The sequence below is a fragment of the Strigops habroptila genome, chromosome 7 (genome assembly GCF_004027225.2).
Source record: "Strigops habroptila isolate Jane chromosome 7, bStrHab1.2.pri, whole genome shotgun sequence".
In the NCBI taxonomy this organism is placed as follows: Eukaryota; Metazoa; Chordata; class Aves; order Psittaciformes; family Psittacidae; genus Strigops; species Strigops habroptila.
The window spans coordinates 51291598-51305700 of record NC_044283.2 but is presented as its reverse complement, the minus strand read 5'-3'; the positions used below and the strand labels follow the sequence as shown (position 1 = coordinate 51305700).

The 14103-nt window shown below is 36.9% G+C and overlaps 1 protein-coding gene and 1 long non-coding RNA gene across 5 annotated transcripts in view; one reads left to right on the top strand and one right to left on the bottom strand.

Moving 5' to 3' along the window:
• Positions 1-14103, bottom strand: part of RAP1GDS1 (Rap1 GTPase-GDP dissociation stimulator 1) — a 99544-nt gene that overhangs the window by 49473 nt on the left and 35968 nt on the right. The gene's annotated exons all lie outside the window — the stretch shown is intronic.
• Positions 8789-12912, top strand: LOC115610471. The gene is made up of 3 exons (XR_003992248.1): positions 8789-9011; positions 10795-10861; positions 12796-12912. It is a non-coding gene; the product is annotated as an uncharacterized LOC115610471 (long non-coding RNA).

The following is a 14103-nucleotide window of genomic DNA, read 5'->3' as shown; positions in this document are numbered from 1 at the left end:
ACAAAATATATCCTGCAAGAAGTGAGAAAATAAATTTAATGCTTCTCCAGGCCAGTTGTGTATAGCAGATAGGCACTGATTTATATTATTAAGATAAGCAAGTGAGCACCAATAAAAGCACAGGGCTTAAAAGACCTGTGGGAAATTGGGAAATTGCTGGGATCACACAGATGAAAACAGACCACTGACTTTTCTTGCTCTTAAGCAGTACAAGAAGCACAGCTACATATACTCTCCCCTTCAAAAAAAATTCCCACTGATTCTTGTTACCCAGGCTGAGCACCAATGTTAAACTTTTGCTAGTCACAAAAGAGGAAAGACTGATTAATTTGACCAGCAGCAAGTGTACCTCTCCTGTGCTGGGCAGGGACATCTCTACCCCGAGTGAGTGCTCATGTGTAATTGTTTGTGGGGAAAAGCACATTACTCTGGCACCAGGTGATGAACAGCTACCAACTATGTAGCCTGTTGGGCTCTCTGAGGTGTTTTTGCCAGTAACTGCCTTGGGTGTAAAAAATGCCATGGGGCACTTCAGCTTGTCTACTGCAAGTCTACCTAAGCCCTGCTCTTCCTCTGCAGAACATTTACAATTTACACTTGGTGCAATATACAAATTAATCCAGTGTCAAAATAGAGATATAACAGTATGACATTAAATCCTTGTAGGTAATTTATAGTACATCCTCCATATAAGGCATCCTGAGGGAATGTGCCAATAAAATTACTGTTGCATCCTTATACACATTACTCTAAATTTCCTGGTTTGTATCCGCAGAATAAATCCTTCCCCTACCCCACCTCCCAGGATTCTGTGTTCACTGCATTAAAGTTCTAAGGGGGGGGGGGGGGGGGAAATAACGTGCTGAAATATACAAATTAATTTCTTAAGCCATATGTAATTGGCAGACACTTTAGTTATAGAACATCAATCTTTAGCGGGCTTTTGAAATGCTTACACAAGGAAGCATATTTTAATTGGAACAAGATGTCTTATATATAAACCTAAAATTGCCTTGTTAAATCTAGGATTTCTGCTTAGTTTGTTTTTGTTTTTTATTCTTTTAAAGGAGGATGGCTTAACAGGCAAATGATGCACAGGGCTGCCCTGTGGAAACTGGGAAGTCCAAATGAAGATCTTCAGCCAGCCTTCACTTGTCTGAGGAGTCAACTGTACACTCAGTGCAGGTAGTAAGCGTTGAAATACGTGGCTGTAGAAGAAAACACGAAGTTGGAGGTTTTGAAGATGATTTCAGCACAGCTGTAGGTATAGAAGCAGTTTGGCTGTTTCTTAGAAGTGCCCAAATTGGACAATTACTTCATCGCTACTTGCAAAACATGAGCTAAGAGGTGTGTGACTTGTGTATATGTATACATGCAGTTCTAGATCCATTCGGCAGGATGCGCTGAAGGTGTAACTGTGGTAGGAGGGGATTGCAGCTGCAGACAGCACTGAAAAGCAAATAACTGCCCTAAATCAAGCCAAGCTTTTCTTTGATTTTTTCACTTGCAATTAGAGTGGCATGGTTGTTAGGGCAGGGGCTTTAGGAAGCATGGATTTAGATTGCCCACCCATTAAGGCCCATGCACTTCTGTCTCTTTTTTGCTCAGTTTCATATAACATGAGTCCTGTATAAATACATAAAAGGAAAAGGGACATAGGGACAGAAATGAAGGAAAGTCTGTGTGCCATTAACTCTTTTGGAGAGGACACTGAAGGGTCCCGTTTATGCAGCAGTATTTTCACTGTGATTATAAAAACCATGATATGATTTTCCTTCTGAAGAACCCAAGACTGGTAGGTCACGCACCAATGTTGCCAAAGGGCTGGTACTCATATCACTGCCTAGGCCTAGGAGAAAGTTTGGAGTTTTCTGAGATTTAGGCATTGCTAATGGCTTTGGCATAGGCAACCCTCAATTCTTGCCTTTATTTGTTCTCTTCAGAGGCTGCAGAAAGCCTCTGGGCTTCCTAGTAAAGTATTAGAGGCTAAATTATTTTGAAAACTTACTTCAGTTGTCATCTTTTGAATTGCTATTTCAATGTATTGTCAATTGTAGTTGGAGCAAGTAAAACTTAGTTTTTCTAGGAGCAAGAAAGACCTAGGCAAAATTCTCCACCACATAATCTTCCATGCTTTCTATAACGGAGAAAATTATAGCCAACATTAATTACATGCTTAAAAGTTGGTTTATACTTACCATTTTAACTCCTTCAGCAGAATTGCAACCCCTTTCAAATCTGTTCAATTTGTCTTTTAAACAAACCTAATAATCTAGGTAGCCTGACATTAGGGTGCCACATCTCAAAATCCTTTTGCAATATGTGATGTCTAGATTTCACATGCTTTCTTTTAAAGCCTGATTTTGAGTCTGCATGCACCAACCCCCCATAGAGCACCTGCTGCCCCTATCTAAAAGCAAAGAAACTGTAGGACTGTAATAATGCTGCTTTAGAAACAGCCCTTTTGCACACAATATAATACAGTGATGTGCCACGACAGCATAAATGGGTGAAAAAACCTCTAAGGTTAAACCTACAGCTTCAAATGTCTCTTTATATCATTACATATCAAGACAACGGATATGTTAAATCACATAGTGCCAAAATCTTATTAATGTCATAGCTGGCTGATTAAAATGTCAATATTCCTGCTTTTCATGTTTTCTTGCAGTGCCTAAAGCCAGAATAATAAAGGGTGTGGGCAGGAAATTCTTTAATACCATAGATCAGAGCTGGAGAGCTGAAGCGTGGTGGCTATCAGACTGCTTTAAGTAGCAGAGATCACTATAGGAAAAAAAAAAAATCTAATGAGTGTCTCAAATTAAATTCTACACTCTCTCGCCTCTCAGGTCTGTTTCCTGTGAAATTTCACTCCTCTCTACTCACTGTCTTCTCTCTGCATCATTTCGTCCACCTTCAAGCGAAAGAAAAGGCAGGGAGGCGAAAGGAAAGGGAAGAGCATATCTGCCAGAGTGCTACTACTTTGCCCTTGCTAGCAGAAGAAAACTATAGGTTCACTGATCCCGTTCTCTCTGAACAATGAGTTTAAGTTACACTATTAGATGTAACCCAACAGTAGCAAAGCTAGGACTGCAATAATTCCCATGTTGTGGAGCTTTACATGAGAAATGAGGCACACCACAGAATTGTAAATAAGCAGCTTCGTGTCCTCCTTATTAAGCCAACCGTGTTTGTGATGTACTCTTTTGAAAAATGTATGTATTTCAAGCTGCAAAGATGTTTTATAAACCTCCTCAAACTACTGCAGAAAATTACCTTGGCTTTTTAATGTTCCTCCTACATGTACTCTCATCAGAAAGAGAAAGATGAACATATGAATAAATAATGATGAGCTACGTATATCATGAAAGGAACCTTCCATCTGCTCTTTCAGAAGGCAGAAGGGAGGAGAATGAAGGAAGCAAGGGATATTATTCTAACTGGCACATCCTCCTAACCACCACAGTAAAAAAGGTTCACATAACTGAGAGTAAGTATTGATGTTTTCTCCATATACGGCCTCCCTCAAGAAGCACTGTCTCTCTCTGTCTCCATAGCCTCTTACTGTATTTTCTAAACCACAAACTGGAGATTTCAGTTTGACTACAAGAGCACAAAAAGTGGGTTGTAAAGAACCTCAGTGAAACAAAAAAAATCTCATGCAACAAAGAATGCACCACTGATAAGGAGGCTTTTGTTTAACATACTTTAGCCAAAAAGACTGTTGCCATTACCAAGAGTTGTTTTCACAGTAAAAAAAAAAAACAAAAACCCTCTAATGATAACTCATATACAGAAATAAATATATAAATACAATTTTCTTTAGGCATGCCCCTCCTTACATGGGGAAATCCCCACAAATGCAATCTGCTTGCTCACCTATTTTTCAAACTAGACCCCTAGGAGGCAGGATTCTCCCCTAACGGTGCAAATGTTTCCATCATGGTATTTGCTCTGTTCTGTCTCTGCCAGCAGCAACAGGGAAACCTCAATTCCTATTTTTAATGAAGAAACAGAGATAGTACGCAGATGTTTGTAATTAAAATCTCAGCTCTAACAAGGAAGGAAGGACAGATGGAGAGACAGACTCATCAACCAACTAGCTGCATGATTCCCTCTGATTAAATTCTCCAAAAGCTATGCTCAAAGAATAAAAGTGAATTTCAGGATGAGACCCACCCCTGGAATAGCCTGTTGCAGGTACCAATGAAGTAATTCAATAAAAATACATGCCAACTTTGCCTTCAACAAAGGAATGTGCATATCAGTACTTGCATGGATATGTCACAGCACAAGGCAGAATATTAAATTTAGGCAGCGTGGAACCCCTGAGTTCCTGAACTGGGTCTAGTTTAGATCCCTGACGCATAGTTTGGCAGATTCATCTGAGCTCTTAGTTCCCCCACTCCCCCTTTCTGACTCAGCCTCTGCAGGAGGTAACCACTTTGGTAGCACAGTTGCTGAAAGAGTTTGATATTAGTGCCTCACCTGCGAAGTTCGTTCTCTGGCATCTTAGTAAAAATGTCATTCACTAGCATCTTCATGTTTTATATTCAGCCTGTGCAGACACTTTAATCTGCCCTCTCTGTTACTTGTACTAATTGGACTTACTACAGGACCTCGGGTAAAGCTTTAAGTATCCTCACGCTTTAGTTTTTCAATCAGTATAACAGAAATACTAGGCCCATAGTGTAAAATCCCTTCTCCAAAATTGATTTAGTTTAAAATCCAATCAGATGTGAAAGCTGAGCATTATATATGCGGGAAATGTTTCATATTCCTTTTAAGCAATCTCTTAGTGGTCTCAAGCAAGCTGAAATGCCTGCTGTAAAATTCTGCCCAGTGCTTATTGGAAGAGTACATCTACATACAAAGGAATGTTTTACCTACTGAAGTTTTTTAAAAGTTTTGCTGCTGAAGTAACTTAATGAAAAGCTAATCTGAAAAGGATCACATTTGTAAGTTATAATGGACTGGGACAAAACAAAGAATAACATTTCAGACCTGAAATTGTGAATTACATGATCTCTAAATACAATTCTTTTGCAAAAATCAGGCCTTTTCCTTTGCTTCTGTATTGCATTTCAAAAGGCAGGCCTTTTCCCTTGTTTCAGTATTGCATTTTTGAGATGCAATCTAAAAAGAAATTTGTCAATTCTATTATCTGGAACTGCTATTCACGGATGCCTTCTGTGAAGAAAAAAAATACATAATAGTTAAACTTTATTTGGCACACTGTGTATTCAATGAATAGCACTTGGAATTTAACACTTGGATAAACATCATTTAACTATCTGGCACTAACTAAATACATCACTATTAAGAGGAATTTATGTAAAATGTAATCCCACTAAGCAATGGTGATTACCATTTGATATCATTAGGGTATGCCAGTTTACTGGGAAATAGTCCAATAAAAAGCAGTCACCTTGATTTAGTACATTCCAATTAAATAGATATACTGTAATAATATAGTATATACAGCACTTAGGACGAAACATTTCTTGATTATGTGTATACAGTGCCATGAAAAGGCATCAGTTTCATGAGCTAAAATGCAACAAACAGCAAAAAGAAGGAATGCTTTATAACACAGTATTTGAGCCAAAACTCCCTCTTACAAAGTATACATCAGGATCCCCAAATTTCAGAAAGGCATTTGACTAGAAATCTTCTCAGGTAAACTTAATGGACTGCAATGAGCCATTTAATTGTCTGAGCTGGCCCAATTCAATTTGAACTTCTGTCTCCACTACAAGAGATTTTCTGCATCGGAGGCAAACTATGAATTCTTGCTTGTACGAGTAAGCGGGTCTAAGATGCGAGTTTTTGGTTTGACAGCTTCCTACCAGCAAACCCTTACTGCTGATGCAGCTATACTGCCAAAAGCTACAAAAATACTAAGTTTGTTAGTTACTTTCTGAGGGATGTAGTTTAAGGTGTTGTAGCATAGGAATGTTTTAGCCAATAGAAACTGCATCTGTATTAAGATGGTTTCCATCCTCAGCTCATGCAAAAACAGGCCTAAGCCTTCCCTAGCAGCAGATATAAAACCTTCCTCAGGGTTTTATGTACTATCTTCATTTTCCCACCAAATTATCTCTATGAAAATGCTCCTGTCAAAAATATATTCACCTGTAATCCATTATCACCATTTATGTGAACATAAGACTTTATTTTATGCATACATGCCAATCAAAATGGTCTTTGGTCATGCAAAATATCCCCAGTTATGTTAAATGTTATATTAATTTCTACTAATATAGGTGGTGTAAAACATAATTCAGTGGCAAAAGCTAAATGTTTAAGTCATGCTTTTTCCTTTAATTTTACAGTGTTATACTCTCTATCAAGAAAACCAGGTTCATGTGATGCTCAGCAAAGATAATTTACTAAGAAGTAAACTGAAAATACACCTATGAAGGTAGAACACTTTCCTTGACATCTACTGTCATAGAATAATCAAGACTGATGGTGACCCAAAACAAAGGAATTGCTAGAAGAAGCTGTACATATTTTGGCTCTGAACATGCAAATGCTTTGCCATGTACATAGCTTTATACATACAAATATATCTCTTGAGCTTGGTGGGACTACCAGATCATAAGGATCTATGTCCTTCGAGGCAAGAAGGAATAAGAGAGCAGGGAGATGCTATTTGTCATTGGACTTAATGTGTCTAGTTATCAGTTGGTTTAACAGGCCACTGATCCAGCTGGTGCCATTGTATGCCCACTTGTTTGTGCTATGCTACCTTGATGTGCTTGTTCACAGGCTTGTGTTGTTACAGCTTACTTGTTAGTGATATGTATTTAATCTGTGGGGATACTGAGTGATCTTTTTTATTTATATGAAACAACAGTAGCCAAAAGCTAATCCCATATGTGAGGGTCAGAATAGAGATTCATAGATGGTTATTGTTTTGTTTTAAGCTATAATGCTGTGCAAGCATTCATGATCATGAAAGTGGTGTTACTTGGTCACAATCCGTATGAAATGACTGTCACCTCATTTTACTCCTACACCTCATTTTACTCTTATTCTGCCCAAACAATCTTCAAACAGATAAAGGTTAGTCTGGTGATGTTTAAAGGTTCAGAAAGGGAAAGGACTAAGCTTAAAATGTCTAGCCAATGGGAAAAAATGAAAGTGATTTCAGATAATGTTTATACTTTAGAGTAACTCTGCTAGGACAAAAGGTTCTACAACTTCTTTTTTTCTGTTGGGCTGGAAGAGTAGCACATCTTTTACTTTCATACTAATGTGTCAGAGGATCACAGGAGAAAAAAGATTAAGTGATTATTGCTTAATCTGGTGTGTACTAAAGAGGTACAAGATTTCACTGAAATCAGATGGCACTGTCATGTGCTAGAAGTTAAGCAGATAGCTGCTTACCTAACTGCAATGAATAAATAAGAGTATGTACACTGATCCGATAAAAATGTACAAGAAGGAAACAGATAAATATAGGTAAAGCTATCATATTTTTTCATAAATCAAAGGCATTAACAACAACAATACATTAAAAAAAAAAAAATCGGAGTTGTTTGTTGGGTGGTTTGGTTTTTTTTTAGTTGACCCCTGAATTTAACAATTACAAAACAGTGTCTCTAAATTCTCCATTATTTTTCTGCTCCTGTGAAGGAATTGTTCCATCTTCTATGGCCAGTGAAGATCAGAAAAAGGAACATCATAGGAAGAGCACGAGTACTAACTAAATTCAACAACATATGGAAGCCACAGCTATAAAGAACAGAATAAAACTCAGAATTTCTAACTCAAATATAACCTCTGTGTTAACATATGGTTGTGAGAACTGGAAATCCACCAAAACATTAAAGACAGGAAACTACATGCCTTTGAAAGCAAGTGCCTACAGAAGATTCAGGGCATTGGATGGAAAGTTTCATCACTGATGAAGGAATGTGAGAGATCTGCAATCTCTGCAGAAATCCAACATTTTTGTAAGCACTCCAGATGCTAACACATCCTCCTCTGTGATGCCATCAAATAGGAACCAACACATTTCAGAAAACCCACTGGTGACTTTCAAAAGAAAACCTGAACAGAAGCTGTAGGTAGGAGGGCTGAGCTCATGATCTCAACACCATAAAGCTGAAACAGCAGGAAGCGATGGCAAAGGCTGGCTATCAGTTGCTCAGAAAATTTGTAACAATGTTATTTTCTCTGATAAAACACAGTGAGTTATATTGAAAAAGTAGCATAATGAAACTATGCTCATTATGGGGAGAAAAATGACATGCCAAAGAAGCCTTAGAATAATGCTGAAATTTCCGGTTTCAAACATGAATTTAAAATGTTCATGTGTCATTTGATGGTTCCTTGAGTTACTGGGTATCAGCATAGCACAATAAATAGAAAATAGGACATCTTAGCCAACCACATCTTCAAGTACATTATTTTAAACCTTATTTGCACTCTAAGAGCTTTCCAAGATTTTTAAATCCTTTTCAAAATTGGAGCCCTGCCCTCTCACTTGTCTTTATTGGTATGATTTTGCTGAACCATTTTTACACACAAACTTGTAAACTCATACTCAGCTTCCCCAAAAGTATATGTAGAAAAATGTTTCAGATGCATATTCTAGCTTTTGCACTTCAATTACATGTCAAGACATTTATCAGATCCAGGTGCTGAAGGCTGGGATTAGTGGGCATTTTCAGCCTCTTACACTGAGTGTATCAGAGCCAAAAATAACATTTTCAGCAGATTTTCAGATTTCTCATTTATCAAAACCGGGGTTATTTATGTCTGCTATAACCTCTTGCATCTGAAACATGGCATGTCTGGACTAGCAATAACATTGGGGGGAGGGGAAGTTGTTACTGCAAAAATTAGGTCCCAGAAGGCCTGTGGTTTAAAAGAAAACCTTTATTTTGTTCTTGTTTTCCTTTTCTGAGGTAATCCTTTCTTGTGGACTTCTGTTTGAGGCTCTTCTGATAACTGCACTTTTTTGATAGGCACAGTGTTCATGAGACAGCTCTTAATAGGTATAAATTTGTACATGTTGATATAAAATGATGGCAAATATTGTTTTCTCTTGTATTTCCCTATACAATACAATTAACCTCTTGTTCCCAAAATCCTATAGCACATGCCTGTATTTTTCTTTGGTTGTGAGATGAAAAATAAGGCATTTACTACTACTTTCCAGAAATGTATGTGTACAATCTTTTCTCCAGTGCATAAGTGCTTTACTCATTCTTTTGACAAAGTCTTTTTCAAAAAAAGAGATTCCAAGCTGCAAAGCATATGTTAAGCTATCATATTTTTATCTGTTAGTTTAGCCTGCCGCTGATTAAGGCTTAAATTGAAAATGTCTGAGCCCGTAAAATCATAAATGGATGAATGTGTATCCATTGTCTCAGATCTTTTGCTACATATAACCAGTTCAGTACTAACTATTCTATGATTCTATGATAGTAAAACATGCATCATTGTGCTTTTAGAACAGAACTCTTGAAAACAATTTTTTTTTTTCTTTTTTCACAAGATAGGTTTTGCTTCCAAAATAGAAAGCAACTTAAGCTCATAACATTCAGCTGCTTTCTATTCTTCAAAAAATAATAAAATTCATTAACATACCCAAGTCTAATGATGCCACTGGAGCTGGTGTTTAATACTGTCATTTTCCTACAGGATTTCCACTGAGAATTTTGGTTGGTCAGGAAAGCAAATATGCCTCCTTTGCATCTTTCATGTAACTTTCAGTACCACTTGTATGTAGAAGAAGAACGATATTTCAGAGAATGTTCCTCTATAAGTTGTCATAAAAAAAACCCCACCAAACCTCACAAAATACCCTTGAAATCCAAAGTTGCTAAATATGACAGTAACTTGGCAAAAATATCAAAGCAAATATGCAGCTTTCATAACTAAGACCTTGAGTGAGATGGCTGTGGGCTGCAGACAAGTACGCAGCATCTCTATGTTGGTCGGAGGGCAGGCTGAAGCCCAGGGGGACAGAACTCGCTCAGACTTCTCCACTGAGCACAGGGAGGTGACACAACTGCATTTCTCTGAGAAAAATGAATCCAAGTTCACCTACCAGAGCTCTGTTTCCTCCAGTTTCCTCCTATGGATTTTTGTGCAGACTTCAATTCTTTTCTTCTTTACACAAATTATTATGTGTGTAAAGCTAGACAAGCTGTTTATTACTCTAGCCCATTGAGGGTGGGGAGAAAATGACCCCTGTTTGTGAAAAGCCTCAAATTGCATTTTGCAATGAACAGTTAGTCTCAGAGTTTTAGGGGTTTTTTTACGCTGAATCAAAAAAAACCTGCAGAACCTCAGAATCATATTCTCTGACAGTCATTCCTTGTTTTTTCGTTTTCTGATTGTTATGATAATTCTATGCTCCATATTACTGTAAACAGTCTACTTCCATATCTATATAGAAAGAATCCAAATTCTACAGAGCAATGGAGTATTTTTTTTTAACATATAGTTTTTAAAAGAAAATACATGTGATATATGAATTTCACTTCCTGATTCAGTAGAAACAAGTATTTCATTCAGTGCATGGCTGACTCTCTTTCTTTGCTCCAAGACTTCTTATGAATCATGCACCACAGCCTTCCTTAAAAATCTAAATTATGGAAAGTTTAGCAATCTAGAGATGGTGCACACTGGTGAGGGGAGAGAGATCAAGCATTCAGAAGTAAGGTGGAAAGAATCTCAGGTTACATGAATGAGGCAGATTAGGTCAAAGGAGCTGGGAATTTACATTAGCTGGGAATCTAGACTAACATTACTGCATGTCTTACAGTGCAGGTCACTACTACTACCGCGGGCCAGTGGACTTCGCTGGGAATGCAGAAGGAAGTCCACACAAAATAAGGTACGTTCTTATTATTCTAAAGCACTTCTAATGAATGCTTATCTCTTATTCCTCTGTCATTGTTGCCTCTTTCATCCTAGAGTCCTCAGTTTTATCTAGTGCCTCAAGCTAGGCCATATATGACTGGCCCCAGCCAGAAGTGCTGGTGACAGATAAGAACTAGAATATCTGCATAAATAGGCATGTAGATCTTTCCAAACAATGTCTCGTAAAGAAAACATCTGTGAAGGATTTTCAGACCTGGGTCTCAGATGTGAAGGGCTATACAACTATCTCCCTAGACAAATAGTAGCTAAAACAATTTGAATTTGGCTTGTCAAATATTTACCAGCAGTTATCACATTCAGCAAACTACTTGATTTCACCCTTGTGTAGTGTAGCACATGTGTGCATACACCTTAATTTGATTCATGTGACAAATGGCAGAATAGCTGGTAAAACCAGACAAGAGGTATTGTGTACCAGGGCACTACAGTCTGTCTGGGATTATCAAAAGATCAGCTGTCAGGAGGAGTGTGAAAAAAACAAAAGAAAAAGAAGTAGATTATATAAAAAGAAATGAAAGCTAAAATATTCATCATAACTTTGCCATGTCTTTCTATACGGTAGACAATATGGGAAGAAAGTGGTTTGTAATTGTCACTGTATTGTTTCAAACTAAGGAATTTAACTTACATTTCTGCAGCAACCAGAACCCTATGCTGCATGCATGTAGTTATCAATTAAAAGCAGTACAGTGGTCTCTGAAACATTCACATGTACATGCAATATGCCCAAATTGAAGTTGTGGAAATTATTATATCCTTTTTAAAAAATCTCAGTGTTGTATTAACACTGGGTTTAACTGCTGGTTTTGGCTGGCAATTGGTGGGAGTGGGTTGCATTACTGTATTAGTAATATACTAAATTTTATATGAGATAATATTTTTACTGCCAAGTCTTAATGAAGTGAATAAAACCTTAAGTTCTTTAATTTAAAGATACCACCGTGAAGTCCCAATGAAATCATAGTGCTATAAATGGCTTATTTTTCTAATGTTACTTTATATGATTTACTGAACTGAAATCGGAATGTATACTTTATTAATATAATAATACACATGGGAATATACTAAAGGAGAACAGAATAATTATTTGAGAAATCTTAAGTTATTTCTGCATTACAGTTAACGTGTAGTTTTACATAAACAATCTGATTTCTAATTATTACTGTATAATAATTTATACACAGCACAGGTACAGTGTCTATTGTGTATCTATATGTTACTCTATATATTTACCATACACTGTAACTAAAAGTCAATTAACAAATAAAATCCATATTAAGATGTTAAATGATGGATGAGAACTGTGAGAAAGGACATCCATTGGTTGTTTGGTGAAAGAAAGGACAGTCATAATATATTGCTAGCCCAACAATAACTCAGAGACTGTATGTTTAGAAAGCTGATTCCATATTCTGTTTGTTGAATCAATCTATTAATCTCTGAAGTCTTTTGAATTTACTGCTGTTCTCACAATTTTATTCCAAACCAGAAATCTGTATTCTATGCGGATTTTTTTCCCCAAAATCTTCAGAGTGTCTTGGAACTAAAGCCTGTTGTCCAAAGAGACCCAGCAAAACTCAGGTATTGAAGCATCTAATTCACTTGAAAGGGAATTGATATACAGGTTCCTAGATCACCAGCAAGCTGTTAAAGAAGCTGTTCCATCTAACCCACCTAATTTTCAATAAGTTATTTTATTTCCCCCCAATCTTTGGCAACTGAAAATATGTGATGTATATCATATGGCAGCTCAGCAGGCGTATATTCATGTTACTGACTTACATGCAAAGAACATGGTAAATGATGGAAGGATTCTAGCTAAATTTTGCAAAACTACCCAAAAGAGAGAGGTCAAAATCATAACAAACTGTTTATCTGATCTGGCAGCTATGAGACTAGAAGAGAAAAGATTTTGGAAGGAAGAGCAAATCCCTAGACGGAAATGGCAGAGTCATCTGGCTGCAAGTAAGCTTCGGTAAGTTTGCTGTACATTAGTCAAAATTATTTTGCATCTGCCAAATTTGTTCTGTGACATAGCTATGTGACCTTCATAGGCAAAATGGTAAACTCTGTTATTTACACGAAGTATTCTGTCACTTTCCATACCATCTTCTTTTCAGCACTTACCATTTCTTTGACTTAATAGTACCAGAGATAGCAAACCCAACTGGAAGTTGGATTAAAATATTGGATACACCTTATATATAAACCCGGAAGAAAAATGATTCGGCATCTTCAAAAAATCAAAAAAATGATTGATCTAAAAAGCAAATATTTTATTATTTCCTGGCTGACATCTCCTTGCAAAATAACCAAAATTAAAACCCCACTACCATTAAATACAGAGACTGTTATAATTTATATTTGATTTGATGTGGATGGTGCTTATATTCTATTGTGCAAAAACCTCATGACATGTTTTACACCAACTAAGCCAAAAGGCTGTGATTTATAGAATATCACCATGGGAAAGAAACAAGTCTTATTAATAGTATGTAATTTTGAGTGTATTGAGATTTACAAAGGACTAACATTTTTTTTAAATAAAGAATTTCTAATCATGGCTTGTATCTATCCTGACAAGTTTTTCAACCTGAAATGGTACACAGATTTTTCTTCTGCCACCATGAGAAGCACTAAGACAGTTAAACTCAGAAAAGTCTTATAAACTGTCATCTTTATTTACCATACCTTTCTGCCTACTGTGAGTGGGGACATACATTTTACAGTGTTTGGTGAAAAAGACATCTTGTTCCATTCTTAAGTTATTTTTGTTATTATAACACATGTCAAATTTGGATCATATTTGGACATCCAGCCTACTTCTGCTAATTGAAACTACTGGAAGTAAGAAATATGTAATCAGAAGTATGAGGAAAAATACATTACAAATAGGAAACTATGCTCTTTTAATCAGAGTTCACCAGCAGCTTCCATATTCTCTCCCCATCATATCAGGCTTATTTGTTCATCCCTGTTCTTTGTTTCTTGAGTGATCAATTGGAAAAGTAATTATGCTACTTTGTCATATTGGAAAAAAGACTGGACTACAGCTGTTCCAAATATCCAGGTATTTACCTGCCACTGTTTTTATTGCTACCTGAATGTTAGATATATGGATTAAAAAAACCCCCCAAACCAAAATCCAAAACAGCCAATCCAGCAGCCTACTGCTTGTGTCAGTCCTTCTGCCAC